A 7,394-nucleotide genomic window follows, 5' to 3' on the forward strand; every position below is an offset into this window, starting at 1 on the left:
CCATAATGACACTAAATCCAACTGAACAGAAAAAGGATGACTGTGATTTATTCCTACAAAGCCTTGCACCCCAGTTACGGTCATTGAATCTGTTGGCAAGGTACAAGTGTCAGGCTGAGATGCAGATGCTAATTTTACTTGGATCAGAACCAGACTCCAAATACTACTACTCCTCTAGCCACCATAGGACAACATCAGCAGCCAGGACAACATCAGCAGCCTGTGCAACAACTACAACCGTACAACACATTTCCATACGAACAATATCACACTTACAGTCCGTGATCTTTCTCTTTTATAAGTCATGTTTTAGTTCTATTATTCATTTTTTAAAAACTTCATGCACATTTCAAACACAAATGTTTATTGAATTTAGAATGCGGTATTGCATTATATTAGTGTTGAATTTTGTATTCTCAATTTTTATTTTTATATCAAATAAAGTTCAAACGTTCTATGTTAATAATTAATAGCCAGGCAATTTGTGGTCAATTTACTTACCGTAATGTGATAACAAGGCGCTCCCTAGCTGACAGTGGCCTCTGAAAATTTGTCGTCCTTTTCTCAATGTGGGGTCCAATAATTTCTAGAAGGGTTTTAAACGTGTCTGGTTTCATTCGTATGTATGCCTGACACTTTTCTTCATCACTTAGAATTTGCTGCATAAGATGATGATACTCGCCAAATGTTTCCCTCAGTTGGAATATAGGATGAACCCAATAGCGCCTTCTACGTCTTCTTTTAAACCACATAAGTAAAAGAAGCTTCAACTTCAATGTCTCCATTGCGTTATGTGTAACAACAATGTCAGGGTGTGTTGTGTCATCTGTAGACGATATCGGGATGTACACGAAATGGTTGTAAAACGTTTAACAGTCAGTTTGCTTCCGTCTCGTGTGCGTCTCGATACTGATATCGAAAGGTACACGAACTGATGCATTATACCACTGTGCCTGCACGTATAACCCGACAGCTTGGTAGATATTTGTCTAAAGAGTTGTCGAATCTAAGTCCTGAAACTTTAAAAAAGACAGAAAGTGCAGCTCCTCACAACATTTGGGCAGAGCGCGTGCTAGGAATGACCTGCCAACTGTGGAAGAAATGCCCAATGGCTACTGTTGGTTTCTTGGACGCATAGATTAAAGCAAAAACAAATAAAACATTGGTTTCTTGGACCCAAAGATTAAAGCAAAAACAAATAAAACATTGGTTTCTTGAATGCAAAGATTAAAGCAAAAACAAATAAAACAATGGAATGGTTGGATGCTGAAGAGAGGTTGGTGAGTTTTGCTACAAGAAGGGCTAGTGTTTTGAGAAAGTTAAGGAAAGAGAATGAAAGGGAGGTTGATAAAGAGAATGAAGTAGGGATGAGAGAGGTGGTTCAAACAAGAAGTTCAAAGTCTAGGAAGAAAGTTGACAAAGATGTGAAGAAAGCATCTGATGAGAAGAATGTAGATGCAACTATTTTCATGGAATGCAGCAGGAACGGTTATAGCAAATGATGGATAAGGATGAATCGATTGTTGGGGCATTGTTTGAACACAAATGGTATGATGTAGAGTTGAGGAAAGACTGCACATGGAATGCAAGGGTGGTGGAAATCAGAGAGAAAAAAAATGGTCATCAGCTATTGGAAAGAAGCTGAAATTGAGGAGGACTCAGAGGACTTCGATGTAAAGATTGTTGATGTGATGGCAATCTTTGTTCTAGGGGATGATGTTTTTGCATGAGGATAATTGGGAACAAATGTAAACATGAAATTTTAGGTGGCAGAATCAAGGAACCAACTTATGTCATGCAAAATCGCTCATAAACACCCCTACCAAACGATTTTCAAAGTTGCTGATAGCAATTATTCTCATCATTAGCAGGAATTGCTGGAGTGTTTAAATGGATGTTTCCTGATTCATAAATAGCCCAGAACATGGCTATTGGAGAAACAAATCCAATGTATCTGTCATGTTATGGACGAGCCCTATATTTTTTGAAATTACGAGGCTGAGTCAAAAAATTAATGGGACAAATCTCCAACTGAGTTCATTATTTTTTTCTTATGGTATCACATTTGGCTCAAATAGACTTACACACAAGCTCTCGAAAATAAAAGTTGACATTTTTAATGTCTTCTGATTTTGGCAGTGTTACAGCAATTCAAAATGGATGTCTGTCTGCGATAGAGAGCTGTCATTGAATTTATATTTTTCAAAGGAGAAACATTGAGTGACATTTTCAAATACATTGAGAAAGCTTATAAAACAATGATGTAATAATAATAGGAGGTGATTTCAATCTACCGGACATCGACTGGGCAAACAAAATTATTACAGGTCACCAATACCCAATTGCAGAAAATACGCAAATAAATCCCATCCCAACACGGCTTGGAAAAATGGTATCAAATGAGATTGCCCCTGCGTTGACTAAACTATTTGAAATGTCTCTTAAATCAGGCGTCATATCCCAAAATTGGAAACATGCTTATGTACAGCCAATCCATAAAAAAGGTGATAGGAAAATTGCTGTAAATTATCGCACAATCTCCTTGACCTGCATATGCTGTAAACTAATGGAGCACATCGTAAGATCCTCAATGGCAAATCATCTTGAGTAAAATAAATTATTGAATGGTGCTCAGCGCAGTTTCTGAAAAGTCTCAGATCATGTGAAACACAACTAGCCTCTATGGTCGATGAATTCTTACTGGAACTTGACAAAAGTGGACAAACCGACCTGATACTCCTTGATTTCGAGAAAGCTTTTAATAAAGTAGCACATATGTGGCTTACCTGCAAGATCCAGAAAGTTGGAATAATTGGTCAGACACTGATATGGAGAGAATCATTTCTGAGTGATAGAACCCAACAAGTAGTTGTTGGAGGTCAAATCTCTGAAATAGGCCGGGTATCAGAGACACATTAAATACGCAGACGACACAGCAGTGCTTGGCCTCCACAGCCAGTCAGAAAATTCATACCTCCAGCAAACTCACTCGTGGTATGTCAACAACCAGTTAGAGTTAAATGTAACCAAGACGAAGGAGCAAATTTTTTTGTTTGACAAAACAGCATCCAGAAAACACAGACAAAAATCCACGACCAGACTGTAAAAACCGTTGACCATTTCAAATACCTCGGAATTACCATCGACAAAGACCTCTGCTTCACAACACATTCTGACATTATTCACAAAAAATGTGCCCAGTGCCTCTATATTCTAAGGAAACTACAGTAGAATTACTTTAAACCGAAATTTTGGGGACCTTCTAAACCATTTCGGTTTAAAGACATTTTGGTTTAAAGCAAGTTCCCGTTTTGCGATGTTTTTCAAGGGTAGTAACTATTTAAGGAATTTGCTCATTTAATCGTATCATGGGTTTCCCCTTAAATGGAGTTGTTGAATAAATGCCGTCTTTGTAACCATTTTAAAAAAATGTTATTTTATTATTCTTTGTGTGTGTGTGTGTGTGTGTGTGTGTGTGTGTGTGTTTAAAAATAGTTTTCGGGTTTTTCGTTTTCCATTCAAAATAGTTGAAAGAGTTGAGTTTGGGATGCCGTGTATTTTACATATCTCCGTCTTGCTCAATTTTTTTTTTCATCGACTTCACATAGTGTTTTGATTTTAAACTCCAACATGTAAGCACAGTGCTTTCTTTTAGACATCTTTTAGTAAAATGTAAAGCTAAAATAAGATCGAAAGGTCTTGTGTGATAATTGATAATGAGGTGAAGTGAAATGGAGATGAAAATGCGTGTCAATGCTAGGCTGTCTACTACACTCCCCTCTTTTGTTGAAAAGCCATTAGGTTCAAAGGCCTAATTACATAGACCCCCCCCCCTTACACACACATTTAAACAAACTGGAAATGAAATGGCATGTCAATGGTAAGTACCCTACCCCCCCCCCCCCCCCTCGTGTTGAAAATCCAGTCAGTTCCAAACAACGACTTCTTATAGTAGACGATGGTTCCAAAGCATCAGCAAACGAGTGAGAACATCTCTCTTGCGTGATTCTACACCCCAACTCCCCCTCTTTCCTCATTTTTCGCCTGCCAGTCACCCGTCGTCTTCCTTTTCCAGTCTGTGCGATTGTGGTGTTGGCCAAGCCCAAGTGCAGTGATTGAAGTGTTTTCCTACCCCCCACCCTCATCTTATGCTTACGGTCTTTGTTTTGTTATCGGGCATTATTACGTGTGGCCACCTTCCCGAATTTTGAAGAAAAATATAGAGAGAAAAAAGGAAGGTGCTCTCAAGTTGTTTCGATTTAAAGAAAGTCCTGCTTAGAAGTATTTCGGTTCATCGTAAGAATTAGTACAAAGATAATGAAGGAGCTAGTACAATTTATTACATTCTTTGCGGTTTAAGGTATTTTTCGGTTTAGCTTCTTTCGGTTTAAAGTAATTTTACTGTATGATCATTTGATGTCAGTACAAAGACGCTAAAACAAGTATGCAACTCCCTGCTTCTAAGCGTCCTCACATACGGAATTTCAGTATGGTACGCAGTGTGCCGTATTAAACAGAGATGCAAACTCCCAACGAATCATCAGGGAGGCGTAAAAAAGTATCAATATCAAACTCGGCAGCCTTGATTCCATTTACAACAACGCTGTGGCAAGCAAGGCAAGAAGCATCTTACAGCAATGTCACCACCCTCTCTGTCCAAAGTTCGAACTGCTGAGATCAGGCGCGCGGTACCGGGAAGCTAAATGTCGTACCATCAGGCATAAGAACACATTCATCCCAACAGCCATCAAAGAAATCAACAAAATGTCGAGTAGAGATAAAATAACTGACTGAACAATGGTGACTGGAATTAGAAGAGATAGACAGAAGGAGAAATGGAGAGAGAGAGAGAGAGAGAGAGAGAGAGAGAGAGAGAGAGAGAGAGAGAGAGAGAGAGAGAGAGAGAGAAATTATTATTATTACTATCAATCCAAGGACAACTATTCTAAAGCCCTCCTTGTATCAATCTTATTCTTCTTCTTCTTCTTCTTATTATTATGATTATTACTACTACTATTTTAATTACTTTTTTCCCCTATTACAAGAGCTGTAGGCTAACAATAATTGCCTATTTGGACAATAAAGATTATTATTATTATTATAATTATTAGTAACTGTAGGAGGCCCCCATATCGGTTCTTTGCTTTTACTTGTTTTCATTAACGACCTCCCTGATGGCTTAACATCTGAAGTTCGTCAATTTGTAGATGACACTGCACTCTACAAGCACATCCACTCAATTGAAGATAATGTTGAACTAAACAAGGACTAGGCAAAACTGAAAACTTGGGAGAAGTCATGGTTTATGAGCTTCAATGTAAGCAAATGCAACATTCTGACGATATCAAACAAAAACACCTGTAATCTACGAATATCACCTTCTAGTGACTGAATGGAATGCCACATTGTATGGGCACTTTGGTCACACATTACAATATGTATCCATACGAGCAAAATATTGAAATGGGACGTCCACATCGAACTCGTCGCAAAAGCGTATAAAATGCTGGGTCTTCTGTGTGGGAATATCTATCAATGTCTAAAGAACATCAAATCGCACTCCTTTATCACATTTGTTAGACTGTTATTGGAATGTGCGAATATTCATAGGACATAAACATGATTGAGAAAGTTTAAAGAGCAATTGTTTGATTTGTGACAGGCAACACATCGAAATAAGCAGGATCCATGGCATCCGCCCTTCAGTCTTAATTGAAGGCCCCTCAAGAAAAGATGTAAAGAGGCCGCATTAATATAATTGAGAAATATTACCAATATAGAAGGTACAGAAACATTGAACAGAGCCCTTAACACGATTCAGATAGCTGACACATGTTAATGTTAGTTTGTTTCATGATGGATGTGTGAATTTGGTCATGATGGGCCCACAGGATCTTTAACTAAAATATGACCTGAAAACCTGAAGATAATGACCTCATGAAAAATAAGATCCTAACTAAACTAGATAAGTATCACACCACATTAACATCAGACTTTATGGCAGTGAAACATTGTTGTACTAAACGGCTCTAAGAAAACTAAATGCCTTCCGTGTAAAGTACCTAAGCAAAATACTGCGGTTTACTTTCTCAACAAAGCCACAAAGAGAGAAATAAGAAATGAAGAGAAGAACAATGGAGAAATATATGATGGAGATAAATAGGAAGAAACCATTAGCTTGATTTGGACACCACATCAGGATGAAAGAAAAACGTCTACCTAAGACGGGTAATGACATGGACTGCAGTCTGTGAAAAAAGAGGTTGACAAGACTACCTAGGAGAGAAATGGTATGCCACAACCCCAAGGAGAAGGGTGCTCTATTGGGAAGATGCAGAAGCAACTGCTCACGATAGATGAGTAAGGAGATTTATGTCAGCTCAACGAGTCCTAACAATTCAAGATGGTGTAAATATTGTTATTGGCTGGAGAAGAGTTTTGAGCCCAATACTGTAAATGTTTGGTATTTTGTTCTTTTTTTGTTGTATTCATTTTGTGCATTGGGGAAAAATTGTAGCATTGGTTCAACGTTTTGAACCCGAAACGTTCTGTGTTTGGCATTTTGTTCTTTTTTAAAACCGTTACTGCATATTTATTCATGTACATTAGAAGAAAAAAAAAATATTATTATTATTATTCACTGAAGAAGTGGTTTGAGCCTGAATCTTTTAAGCTTTTGGTATTTTCTTTTTTGGTGACAATAATATTTTACTCAATAATCGATTTAATCACAGTAACAAGACAAGTGTGACATATTTTAATGCAGGATCAATTCGTAATAAATCTCACAAAATTAACACCTTAATTACTGATTCGAAGAGCGACCTAGTATTTATTGTTGAGACATGCCAGATGGAGACGAAGTTATATTACATGAAACAACACCACCAAATTACAAGATCATCTCTGAACCCAGAATTAACGGCCCCGGTGGTAGAATTTGCATTTTTCATAAAGACCATTTAAGGATTAAGAGCGATAATATAAAATATCCATCAATGGAATGCCTGAAGGTTACAACACTTAACACCACATTCACCTGTAAATATCAACCCCCACCATCAAGTAGAAATTCGTGCATTCATCCAGAATTTAGAACAAACTGAAACAAATCTTTGTAATAAATTAGTTATCCTTGGAGATGTTAACCTTCATTTCGAATCAACTTCAGATCACTACAGCATATCTGCAAAAACCATACTTGAAAATCACAATTTATAACAGCATGTGAGTAACCCAACTCACATCAAGGGTCACACCATTGACTGGGTAGTTACTGGAGGAATTAATATTTCTAATTTGTCAGTGACAGACAGATGCATTGCTGACAAACCACATTCTCCTTCTACAGTCCACGACCAGGTAGACCGAAACGCACAAGAACATCTCGTAAC

The sequence above is a fragment of the Berghia stephanieae genome, chromosome 4 (genome assembly GCF_034508935.2).
Source record: "Berghia stephanieae isolate SIO BIC M18660-M18661 chromosome 4, UCSD_Bste_1.3, whole genome shotgun sequence".
NCBI lineage: Eukaryota > Metazoa > Mollusca > Gastropoda > Nudibranchia > Aeolidiidae > Berghia > Berghia stephanieae.